Source organism: Zalophus californianus, chromosome 7 (genome assembly GCF_009762305.2).
Source record: "Zalophus californianus isolate mZalCal1 chromosome 7, mZalCal1.pri.v2, whole genome shotgun sequence".
NCBI classification, from domain to species: Eukaryota; Metazoa; Chordata; class Mammalia; order Carnivora; family Otariidae; genus Zalophus; species Zalophus californianus.
In genome coordinates this window covers 53,599,243-53,613,017 of record NC_045601.1, presented here as the reverse complement: position 1 = coordinate 53,613,017, position 13,775 = coordinate 53,599,243, and positions in this window count along the sequence as shown.

Here is a 13,775-nt window from a genome sequence, read left to right as displayed (position 1 = left end):
TGGTTTGTCAGAAGATCAAGAAGCCCAGGCTAAAGAATATCTCCATCACTACAAGGTCAGCTAGCTGTCCATTGCTATTTAAACATTTCTCATGATGACCAAAAATCACCACAACCAATCAAAATCTCTGGGCTTGAGGAAGAGGTATCAGTATTTTTCAAATATTCCTTGGGGGATCCTAATATGCAGCCAGGGTTGAGAATTTCTACTCTAGAAAAATTATAACCTAGTCTTTCTGTTATTTTGTGTTGGTTCTGTCTCTTTTACTCCCCTTCCTTTCTTCCCTTCCCTTTCTTTCTTTCTTTCTTCCTTCCTTCCTTTCTTTCTTTCTTCCTTCCTTCCTTTCTTTCTTTCTTTCTTTCTTTCTTTCTTTCTTTCTTTCTTTCTTTCTTTCTTTCTTTCTTCCTTCCTTCCTTCCTTCCTTCCTTCCTTCCTTTCTTTTCTTTTTTCTTTCTTTTTCTTTCTTCCTTCCTTTCTTTCTTTCTTTCTTTTTCTTTCTTTCTTTCCTTCCTTCCTTCCTCCTTTCTTTCTTTGAGAAGAAATTCATAGGTCAGACTTCATTCCCCAGAGTTAGAGAAATTTTGATAGACTTGTATGTGCAGAAAAACCCTCATTTTGTTGCATATAATGCATATACAGCTAACATCAGGTAAAAGGGAGTCAGGACATACTGCATTTATTATATATATAAAGATTGACAACCTCAGACTATAGAACTGGCAAAGCACTTTGTCAGTAACTGCTGCCCTATAGTAATAAATACAACCCCTAAACTACCTGGAAATATTTCCTCTGTCCCAAATACAGTTTTTTCCCTGAAATTGGAAAATATTTCATTCAGGGATGGATGTATCTAAGGGTAAACAATCAAATCAGCATGGTATTAATTCGAAGAAATCACTTTTCACAAATTTACTGATAAAAACTCTGTCAAGCCATTCTTCTCATAACTTCAATGACCAAATCAGTTAAATAAGTCAATTTATTTTTTTTAAAGATTTTATTTATTTATTTGACAGAGAGAGAGAGAGACAGCAAGAGAGGGAACACAAGCAGGGGGAGTGGGAGAGGGAGAAGCAGGCTTCCCGCTGAGCAGGGAGCCCAATGTAGGGCTCAATCCCAGGACCCTGGGATCATGACCTGAGCCAAAGGCAGACGCTTAACGACTGAGCCACCCAGGCGCCCCTAAATAAGTCAATTTAAAGCCCTAGGTAGACTCACACTAATTTCTTTCTAGAAATAACTATTAAAAGTCCCCCAAATTAAAGTTACTGTATTGAAAGCCTATTATGATGTGGCCCATAGATAAATCAACTTTTATAAACTATTTTTTTTTTTTTTTGCCAAATAAAGACAATGGATCTGAACAGAAAGAGACAGATTGAGGGAGAAAGAGAGAGAGGATTCCATTATTAACCTTGGCAATATGGAAGCAGAGATATCAACTTGCTGGGCTGAAAAGAATTTGCAAAAGACCATCTGAGAAGATCAGGTAATTAGGAAAAATTATGTAAGGTCATTTCCCAAAAGCTGACTCCCAAATAAGAGAGATGTCATTGTCAACTACTACAGTTGGTGGTTTCTCCCTCAAAGTGGTTTCTCAAAATTATCCTGGCTTAAATCAATCAGAAGAGCTTGTTGTGATGTTTTCTGTTCTTTGAAATTATGCCACTAGCATCTGTAATAAATATGTTTGGATATTATAGGGCTGGTATGACTACATTGGGAGTAATAGGTTTGAAGTGCATGACAAAACAAAAGGGACATGCTGATGTCAAAAGGAGTAAGAATCCCTGTTATTTCTTAGAATTAAAGAGTCTCAGTCCCCAAAGTCTAAACAAAGAACAACTCTACAAGACACTTTTTCCATGGAGAGTGACAAAACTTGATGATTACGGGATCAGACACAGGAGCCAGATGCCGTGTATTTGTATCCCAGCTTTGTTATTAACCAATAGGGCAACACTGGGCAAATTATGTAATTTAGTCTCAGTACTGTGGCTTTCTTATGTGTAAAATGGGAAGAACAATAATACCTGGATCAATGGGTAATTTTAAATATTAGAATGAGTTCATAAACGTAAAGTACTTAGATCCGTGTCTGGCTCGTAGTAAGCTTACAACGGGAACTCCCATCATTCTCCACTATGCAAATGTAGGTCCTCATAACTTCAAATCAATAAAAAAAATACAGATACAAAGTGCTTTTGCTCCTTATACTTCTAGGAGAACAACTGTTTTTAATTCCAGACCAAATTATACAATTTGCCTACTTAGGGTAAGCATGTATATACACACAAAAGACCACTGAAATGCTAAATTGCTTGTGTATACTGTGGCGATGCTGTTGTAAGGATGTTCCAAGTTATATGGCTTAGAACTTATCATTTTATCTTAGAAACCTATTCACTGTTGAAGACATCTTCTGAGTTAGACTTTTCTTTTGGTGGTCTTTTTGTGGTGTTTTTAAATGGACATTTTATTTTCTTTTTGTTTTTTATTATAGTGTTTAAACTTAACACAAAAATAGAAAAAATAGGATAATGACCTCCTATGTACATATTATCCAGTTTGGGAAATTGTCAACATTTTGACTCCCCTTCCCAACAATGCTAAAGTTTTTTTGAAGCAAATCTCAGATATCATAATATTTTTGCCTGTAAATATTGTAAAATTTATAAGAAATAAAAATTTCCTTTTAAAAAAAAGTAACCATAATGCAATTGCACCTAAGAAAATTTCCAAAATTCTTAATATTCAAATTATCGCAGAAATGTTTTTATACAGTTGGTTTGCTTAAATCCAAACAAGGTGAAATGCATTGTTTAAGTTGTACCTGTTTGGTTTTATATTTTGGAAGATGTTTCAGCTTTATACTTATTCTAAAAGGAAATGAATGACCACAGCGGCAATTTAAAGTGAAATCATCATAACAGAATAGAGAAAGCTAGAGTGAGAAATGGGGCCCTCACACTAGGTGTGGGGTTTACTTCTAATACTGACCTAGGTCCTATTTCATGACAGTAGATTCTTTTGCTACTATAGAAAAAAGAAAAATGATCATTTTAAAGTACTTGTTTTATAGGAAGCATGTGAAGTCCAAAAACCGTCTGTGGGCATTGCAAGACGCTAAAGCTGCATGAACTGGTTGACATCTCAATCTTTGAAGTTCCCTGGGTATAGAACTCCCTCTTGCTTCTCATCTAGCCCAGACTCTCTCTTCTCTTCTAATAAATTTTTCCAAGGAATTTGTTTGTGCTAGTTGTACCTCAATTCTCATATTTTATAATCATGCCTCAGTTTTTTTTCTTTCTATGAAGGATATTTGAACGTCTTAAGGCTTGACTCTAATGTTTTTATTAGACTTAATTTTTTAAAAATACTGATTTAATATGACTGCCACTGACATCCCTAAGTGTTTTTACAAGGATACACTTTATCACTATTTTATAGATAGTTACTCAGAATTATCAGAATAAATGAGATTTCCCTTTCAAAGTAGATGGATAACAAATAAGTGACAAAGGTATTAGTATTTAACATATCTTATGTTAAATACTAGTATTTTGTAATAAATGTAATAAATGTTTAGTATTTAACAATTTTAACATATTTATATGGTGGGTGGATCTAAAAATAAATGAACTCACATCCTTCTGTGGATTTCTATGATGTAACCTCCTGCAGTTATGAAAGCTAATAAGAAAATCATCTTTATTGATTAGGTCTCAAAATAGTCAGTCTTTGATCTTACACACTTCTTTTCCTCAGGTCCCATTTATTATTGTAAAATTACCACTGCTTCTATATTTCCCTTTGTAATACCTCCTGAAGCCTGGTTTGTTAAAACCATACAGAGTGATAGTTAAGATTCTAGGCTCTGGAATTAGACAGGCTGGATTCAAATCTTGGCTTCATCATTTCCTAAGTATGGCTTTGGGTAAATCACTTAACCTTTCTGTGGTTTGGTTTATTCATCTGTAAATGGGTATAAACTACCTGTATACCTACCTAATTATATAATGTATTTGATTATAATTCGGAAACGTTTACTCCCATCTCTCCTGGGGTAGAGTATTTTTTCCTCCCTATGACTGTTGGTCTTGGTCATGAAGTATGGGCAAGAGTGACAATGTGCCAGTTCCAAACCTGGCATCGTGTGTTTTCACTTCCTGTCTTGTACTCCTCCCATCGCTGTGAGAAGAACATGCCTCAGCTAGCTTTCTTTCCAGAATGACAAGAGGCATAGGGAGCAAATCTGAACCTAACACATGCCTTGGAGCCAAGTCTCCCCAGTCCATAGCCTGAAGCGGAGCTATGCAACAGAGCTCAGTCTGGATCACACAAACCACTGCAGACTGATGAGAAAGATGATAAATGCCTGTTGCTATAAGTTACTGGGTTTCGGGATGGTCTGTTACAAGGCATTATTGCAGCAATAGCTGACTAATACATATATTATGAGGAGCAAATGAGATACTTTATGTAAGTCATTTAGCTTGGTGTTAGGCATATAGTCAGTGCTGTGCTCCATATTTACTGTTATTATTATAACAATTGTCATAATTATTATTATTTTGCTTTTTTCTGGGTAAAAATATCCAAGTTATATATTGTGATTAATTTATAACACAGTATCAGACCATATACAATGAGCAATGCTCTGAGTTGGCTTCGGCACAGCTCCTGGTATTAACTATAGATGGTGCTTTATCTGGAAGACGCTGACATCTCTCTAACTCTGCTTGTGGCTCATGTGTTTCTTCCTCTTCCCTCCTTTAGCTTATTCTGCCTCTTATCTAGTTTAGGGGCATCTGTGAGAAACTTATTTCACAAACATGCATCCAAATATTTCTTTAAAAAGATTTTATTTATTTGACAGAGAGAGAGACAGCAAGAGAAGGAATACAGGCGGGGGGGCGGTGGGAGAGGGAGAAGCAGGCTTCCTGAGGAGCAGGGAGCCTGACGCGGGGCTCGATCCCAGGACCCTGGGATCATGACCTGAGCCGAAGGCAGATGTTTGACGACTGAGCCTCCCAGGTGCCCCACATCTAGATATTTTGTTTTATGTTTATGCTAGTGGTTACTGAACTCCATTTTTGCTACCTTATTTCTCTGGTTACCCCCCAAATAATAGAAGACTAATATCTAGCTGTATGGTCTATGGAGAAGGACTGATAGAGGAGAAAGTCTTTCGGGATATTAGTCAAAAATTTATATGAGGTAGCAGGGGAGTCGAGACAGGTAAGGGGTAATGAAAAGCCACAACTTACCTTTTTCCTAGCTTTCAACTTTGCTTACTATATAAATTTTAGTTTCCATTACAGTTAATGCCTGAGGTTATTCTGTTACCTACACTATACTAAAGAGAAAGTATGTTTATCAAGAAAATTCTCACTAAAAATATGAAGTCCACATCATCATGTACATAACAAGTCAACAAATATTTATTGGGCACCGGCTGTGTATCTTGTGCTGATATGTGATAATATGTATAATACATACCATATTGTATTACTTCTAAGACATGCATTTGTTCACATTTTAACATCTCTGAAATCAAGATGCAGCTTACAATTGGTGGCATGTAGCAATTTAATTGTCTAAGCTTTTGTCATGATTATCAACATCTCAGTGGCTCACAAGGATATCTATTTCTTGTTCATATTAGGTAGGGATGGCTTTGGCTCCACTGGCCTTAGTTCTGCACAGCTACACATGTTGTTCTAGAATTCAGGTGGAAGGACTAGCCACTACCTGGGACTATTCTACCACTATGTTATGGTTGAGGAGGGAGCAAAAGTGGAATCTAATTTCACAAGCACAATTAAAACTGCCTGGATACGGCCTTTGTCATGTCTACTCACATTTAATTGGCCAAAGCAAGTCACCTGGCCAATCCTGACAACAGAGTAGGGAAAGTGTATTCCATCCACCAAGAGTCTGGGAAGGAGCAGTGGGGACAAAAATTGAGAGCAATAACACAGTCTATCACAGCAGATTTTTTCCTTTTCTCATGGTGCATAAAACAATGGTGTGTCTCACAATTGCTGGCATCTTAAGGTTAATGTAATATAATCACCTATATTAGGATTTAGGAGAATCTGTTCTTTAGGGATAATACTTTTATGAGCTTCTTTTTATTTTTTTGGTTGGGTTTTAAAGGCCAAAAGCAGAGATTCATTTACTGTTTCTATCTTTCTTTTTCGTCATTAAATCATAACACTTGATAATGAAGGTGAAGAGACTTGTTGACATTCTTTTGCTAATCTTGGCTTGCCATTATTGTTACCTGATTTATCCTAATTTCAGCAGTAGGTGAGGCTAAATTGTAAAAAAAAATTGACCCAAGGACTAGGTTCTTGTCATCATTTACTATTAATTCATTTGTTTATTTGTCACACAAAAGATATTTATAGGGCACCTACTATGTGCAGGCACTTTCTTGGCACTGGACATTCAAAAGGGAATAAGGCAGACAAGGTTCTTAATCTTACGGAGTTGGTATTCCAGTGGAGAGCGACAGACAATAAACAGAGAGATGAGGAAATTTCAGGTGTGGGTGAGTGCCATGAAGAACAGGATTCATGATTATGTAATAGAGAATAAGTGAGAGGAGGCTATTTTAGATGAAACATTGCAACCCAATAGCAAGGAGGCAGCTATGGGTACTCTTGGTGGAAAAGCATTCCAAGCAAAAGGAGTAGCAAGAATAAAAGACCTCAGAGTAGCAGAAAAGAAGATAGAGGATCAATGTAGCTAGAAGGTGGTGAACAAGGAGCTGAGTTTCATTTTTTTTTTTTAAGGTTTTTGTTTTGTTTTAAAGATTTTATTCATTTGTCAGAGAGAGAGAGAGAGAGAGAGAGAGCACGCACAGCAGGGGGGAGTGGCAGGCAGAGGGAGAAGCAGGCTTCTCACTGAGCAAGGAGCCTGATGCAGGACTTGATTCCAGGATCCTGAGATCATGACCTGAGCTGAAGGCAGACACTTAACCGACTGAGCCACCCAGGCATCCCAGGAGCTGAGTTTCAGTTAGGATATAGGTTAGACTGTTGTAATAAAGAGCGAAAAATACAATCACTTAAATACAAGATACAGCCTATATCTTGTTCGTGTAAAAGATCAGACAGACAGCTCTGGCTTGATAGTTTTGGGGGTCTAGGTCCTTTTTGTATTGTTGCTTTGCCATGCTCACCATATGATTCCATCCTGGGTTTGAGATGGCTAGTCCAGATTCTACCCTTTTACCAGCATACTAATGTCCAGTCAGCAGAAAGTTCCACACACCAAATCTGCTTACATCCCAGGCCAGGATTTGCCATGTGACCATATCTAGCTTAAGGGAGGCTAGGAGATGCGGTTGTTAGCTTGAATTCATGTAACTGAATAAACTGTGGTGACTCTATTTCTTTTTTTTTTAATTAATTTATTTATTTTAGAGAGAGATGGAGAGAGAGCATGAGCGGGAGGGGCAGAGGGAGAGGGAGAGAGAGAATCTCAAGCAGACTCTCCGCTGAGCATGGGGCCTGACACGGGGATCCATCTCATGACCCTGAGATCATGACCTGAGCCAAAACTGAGAGTCAGTTGGTACAGGTGACTGTACCACCCAGGTGCCCCTGGTGACTTTATTTCAAAAAAAAAAAAGAGAGAGAGAGAGAGAGACAAATAGTTGTTAAGGGACCACTAATAGTCTTTTCTACAAAGTGAATGGTAGATAAAGTTAGTAATATAGGCAGAATCCTGAGTATGTAGGGGCTTGACGGCCATAGCAAAGAATTTGGATTATATTATAAATATGTGTATTAGATATCTATTGTTGCTTTACAGATTTTTCCCAAAATGTAGAAGTTTCAAACCAACATTTATTATCTCATAGCTTCTGTGAGTTAGGAATTTGGATGCCACATAACTGGGTGGTTCCGGCTCATTGTCTTTCAGGTAATTAGAGTCAGGACATTGACTAGGGCTACAGTAACCTGAAGGCTTGACTGAGGCTGGAGGATCTGCTCCCACCATGGCTCATTTACATGGCCACTGGCAGAAAGCCCCAGTTCCTTGCTGGCTGTTGGCAGGGGGCTTCCGTTCTTTTCCATATGGACCTCTCCACAGGATTGCTTGAATGTCATCATGACATAGTAGTTGGCTTCCCCCAAGCAAGTGATCCAAGAAAAGAGAGCAAGAAGGAAACCACAATGCCTTTTATGTTCTAATCTTGGACATCATACACCATCCCTTTGCCACATTCTATTTCTTAGAAACAAGTCACTAAGTATAGCACATAATCAAGGGAAGGAGAATCTGGCTTTATTTTTCAAGGGAGAAGCATCAAAGAATTTATGGACATATTTAAAACCATCACAGTATGATAGGAAATCACTGGAACTTTTTAAGCAAAATCTGCTTTACATTTTTAAAGAGTTGGTCTGGTTGTCGTGAGGAGAATGGATTACACGGGGACAAGAGTGGAAGCAGGGAGCTCAAGTAGGTGGCAATTACTTGGTTTTGGCAACTGATAAACGGGCCCGAGATTAGGATGGGTGCAGTTGAATTGGAGAGCGGTGGTGAGATTCAGGATATGTTTCAGAGGTTGAGCGGATAGGATGTGATAAGATATTGTCGGATCTAATGTTATTGGGTGTCACTTCCCCTTCACATCCTCAACCACGGCGCTTTCCCAAACTGACTGATCATCTGAATCCCTAAAGTGCTTTAAAAATATGAATTACTGGTCTTCACCTCTAGACCACCTACTTCAACAGGTCTAGGATGGGGAGATGATAAATCAAAACTGGAATCTACTGTTCCACTTACTCAATGAGCTAATTAGAAGTGTAATTATTATTTTTGTTGTTGTTTTGCTGAAAAGATAGTTATTATGCCATGGGCTCTATTATCCAAATACTCATTTCTTCACACATACACACCTTCCTCCTGTTTCATCAGGTACTAATTCTTATGGACTCTGTTTCTAAGGTAATTCTTTTTTTTCTTTACATTTTCTTTATTTATTTGACAGAGAGAGAGAGAGAGAGAGAGAGAGAGAGAGAGAGAGCACAAGCAGGGGGAGCAGCAGACAGAGGCAGAGGGAGAAGCAGACTCCCTGAAGAGCAAGGGGAGCTCCATGTGGGGCTCGATCCCAGGAACCTGAGCCAAAGGCAGACGCTTAACGACTGAGCCACCCAGGCACCTTGTTTCTAAGGTAACTCTTTGAAAGAATTTCTCCCAACCACTACTGCACCAACCTCAAAAATCATTTATTTCATCTTGAACTCCTGAAAATACATCCTATGTAATCTCTTACCTCTGGTCTCTCCTTCTGCCTTTCACCTGTTATCCAGATGGCCTTCCTACCCTACACTTATGATCTTAGCACCTCCATATTAAAAAAGACTCAATGGCTTCCTAAGATTCTCAGAAAGAAGTCCACACTCCTTTAGGATGGTATTTGAGACCACTGACAGTCTGGTCCTATCCTCCCTTTGGACTGACCTCATAGCTACCTTTAACACACTCATCCTAGGCACACCAAATTATACACTCTTCCCTGACCTCTCCTTTCATTTTCACGTCTTGACAACTTGCTTCATATTGTTCTTTCTGTCTAGCATGCTGCTCTTGCTCCCATCCTCACCTGACAACATCCTGCTGGTCATCATTCAAGGCCCAACTCAGATGGTTGCCATCTCTGTCTCCCTCACCCAGAATTCGTGGTCCCTTTTTCTTAATTTCTGTCTCACTTTTAAAACCCCTTTATCAGGGCACCTGGGTGGCTCAGTCATTAAGTGTCTGCCTTTGGCTCAGGTCATGATCCCAGGGTCCTGGGATCAAGCGCCTCATCGGGCTCCCTGTTCGTTGGGGAGCCTGCTTCTCCCTCTCCTACTCCCCCTGCTTTTATTCCCTCTCTTGCTGTCTCTCTCTGTCAAATAAGTAGATAAAATCTTTAACAACAACAACAAAAACCCACAAAAAAAACCCCTTTATCATTTATGTTTATGCTCACAGTGCCTAGTAGTGTGTGTGCCCTTAGTGGGCTCCAAAGAAAATGTTTACATGGATGGAATTTATTTCCTCCCCTTTACCCAACTTATGCAATGGAGACAACAAAAGGCAAACTGGCATCAGAAGTTTGGTTGATGAAATGTACATGGAACATCAACCCTGTGATCTGTACACATTTAGCACAGTCTATACCCATTGCACTTTACAACCACACCTGGTTGCATTAATAATTCCAAGGCATTGCAAAATCTTCACAATCCAAATATTTTATTAAGAATTCCAGTGACAAGGTCTGAAATATAAAAGTTTGTGGGACTTTTTAGAGGCTTAATCACATTTAGTTAGAAATTGAAATGAACAAGAACATTCCATTCCCTAAACATTCTAATTAATTGACGTTTAGCATATGGGTTACCAAATTTGTCTTTTCAAAGTTTGCATTTAGAGATTGCAAATAAATCTATTAGAATGAATTTCTAGGTCAGTCAGGTTTTGATTTGCAATATTTAATGTTTGCACAATTTCACCTATGCCTGACCTTTCAAAATTATTTTAACAGACCTACATTTACTTTCCTAATAGAATGATTTGCTACAAAGTGGCTACAGTGGGTAGTCTGGAAGGACACTGTAACATTCCTTTGGCTGTCAAAATCCATCCGTCCTTAGGTTTGAGGAAATTCACAGAATGTGATGTTGGGATATAGGAACTTATCTTCCTGTGGAAGCCAAAGAGTTTGAATCTCAGTCTCCCCACACCCTGGAATATGAAGCAGGCACCTCAATACCTGGCAGTAGACCCTCACACCCAGGCCTGTGCACCCCAAGGTGAAGGAAGAGCCTCCGGGGCAGCTCCTGGCAGAGGCAGAGATGGTGGGGTCTTAAATAGTCTTCCTATGACCTGGCCTCCTAAGGCCCTGGGCTCCTGCCGCTTTTCCCAGCTTGTTCTCCCAGCCACTTGGGCTCTATGAATGCCCTTTTCCCCAATATTCTTTTTTTCCTTAGACAGAGTTCATTTTCATTCCTTGAAAGCAAGAATCCTCGCCAGTACCATTGGCGTTTCAAGGCAGAGAGAGTTCTAGACTCTGGAGTCAGACTGCTGGCCTACTCAGGCCCATTGGCCCTCCATTTCCTCATCTGTAAAACAGGACCCAACCCAAATATTGTGTCAACTGTGTGAGGACTGAACACAATAATCTCTGTAAAGTATTTTGCACAGTCCCTAGTGAATAAAGAAGCATTCAATAAATAGTAGCTCTTGTATTACTAAATTCTTAGCAATTGTCCATGTGTCCAGGCCACAAAACTCTACTGCTCACCACATAAAAAGAACACCCCAGCGTGCACTCTGTGTTCAGTAATGCACTTCATTTTTTCCCATGCTGGGTTTTTGTTTTGTTTTGCTTTGTTTTCCAGTTTAGGACTTCAGGGCCTGCCCAGCCTGCACATCCTGGGACTTTCTTGGGGAGTACCTGGATCTTCTCTCTTCTGTCTGTCCCTGCCAGCTCGTCCTCACTTCGATGCTTTCAAAAGGAGACCAGCTGCACGAAAGACCCACCGACTTTACATGGGGAAGGGCAAAATGGCGTCAAAGACACAGTCCTTCTTAGCATGTGGCATACAAATTTAGTAGCTTTAACAGACTTACTTAAACACACACACACACACACACACACACACACACACACACACAGCCTACATCCCAAGACCTACTATGGAATCCTTAATTTATGGACTTCGCTTTTGATGAATTTTTTTTTCTTCCACTGAAATGTATAATGTCCTCTCATAGTTAAACTGAGGAATCTTTCCCATTCAACTTCCTCCCTCTGGGATGTAATAAAGAGATGACTTATGGCCAAACAGCACATTGCAGACAAATTTTCTGTGAAAGAAAAATGTTTTTTACTACATGTAATGTTTCTCAAAGGAGTTGGGTCAAAACACAGATATCAATCCTGTGTAACCATTTACTGAATACCATATTTGGTTTGAGAATATTAAAATGTAGTATGCTATTTCTGAAAGGTTGAGTGTTTTGGTATAGCTGTTTTAATTTTTATGACAGCCATGTATACATTAAAATAAAGATGAAATTAAAATTTACCTAGCTGCACGCTCTATTTTCCCAAGAAAAGGGGGTAAAAGGGCTGAGCAGAGAGGAGCAGAGTGCAGTGTAGGTGAAAGCATACCTCACTTGACCTGGCATGGGTGGATCGTGGACATTTATCCTTGATTGGCCACTTCCTAGTGTGACTCTGTGCTCACCCTCACTCTCCTAAGATGTGAAATGGGGACAATTATACTCTCAACCATGGTTGGGAGAGATAAATGACATATTGTTTGCAAAATACTTGGCTCGTAGCAGGAATCCACCACACAATAGTGGATGATATCACTCAACAGGACTGTCAGAGGTCTAATAAGTTTAAGGGCATTTGATTATTTGTCTAAAGGAAATATAGTATTATAAGTGTATGTTATTATCTATATAATTCAAATAAAGAGTTCTGATTTCATCCGTGGATATCATTGAGGAAGGCAATGACAATTGAAGATAACTCAGATGCTAAGTTAGGTTTTATATGTACCAGAATTTTGACTAAATTTTGACTATTGAAAATGTTCTTAAGTTTTGGGGCACCTGGGGGGCTCAGTTGGTTAAGTGCCTGCCTTCAGCTCAGGTCATGATCTCAGGGTCCTGGGATCGAGTCCTGCATCAGGCTCTCTGCTCAGCAGGGGAGTCAGCTTCTCCCTCTCCCTCTGTGCTCGCTCTCTTTCTCTCAAATAAATAAATAAATAAATAAATAAATAAATAAATCTTTAAAAACATGTTCTTAAATTTTTTAAGTTGGTCTTATTATGATATTAAGGCTATAACCCCAAAGAAACTATTATTGTTTGGACAATACTATTTAGATGTTAAATAATTGGGCAGATAATGCCCCAAATTTACTCCAGGAGTCAGAAAACTCCATTTGTAGAAATTGCTTAAAAGCAAATTTGAGTTACAGAATAAATATCTATGTGAATTTTAAGTATCAATGTAAAAACCCAAGGTATTTGCTACTTGTTTCTTTACTTTCTTTACTTCCGTGTAATTGAACTCAGTCTCTGTTTCATACAACTACTGTGCTAGAAGGCAGAAAACCTCCAGATAATCTAAGTTGATTTGGTCTTCTCTTGTGCCCACCCCCTGGACTTTTCTCACTGGGCTAGCATCTGCATGGCAGGTGGGGGTGGAGTGGGTGGCATTTACTCCTCGGACATAGTCACTTCTCCAGCTGGCATCCTCTGAGAAGGAAGTCTTCATGGAATCTCTCATCCAACATTTTGGGTGCAGGACTACTCCGATTCTGCAGTCTCTCAGAGTCACACCTGCTCTATTCTTAGCCTCACGTGAAACACACATTATGGCGAGTGGAGAGTATTTATGGCTACCCCAGGACCTTCTGCTCAGGCTTCTTCATTCCACTGTGCCTATCCTCACTGCACTTACCTGCTCTGTGTTGGGCTGATTTGTTCTATAAGGCTTGCTGCTGTTTTAGGCTCTGCCTTGAAGGGAGGGAGACACGAGTCATCTCTGCTTTCAGCCCTCTGCCTTCATATTCCCCCAAACCTAGCAAGTGTTCCAGTTTCTCCCATTCCCCAGGGCACTGGGACCTGGTTGGGAATCTACAGTAAGGTTCCTTCCATCATCTAAGCGTCTTTGCTCCTTCTTTATCCCAACCACACAGAATTGTGGTCTCTTTCTGATTTGGAAAAACTTCCCTT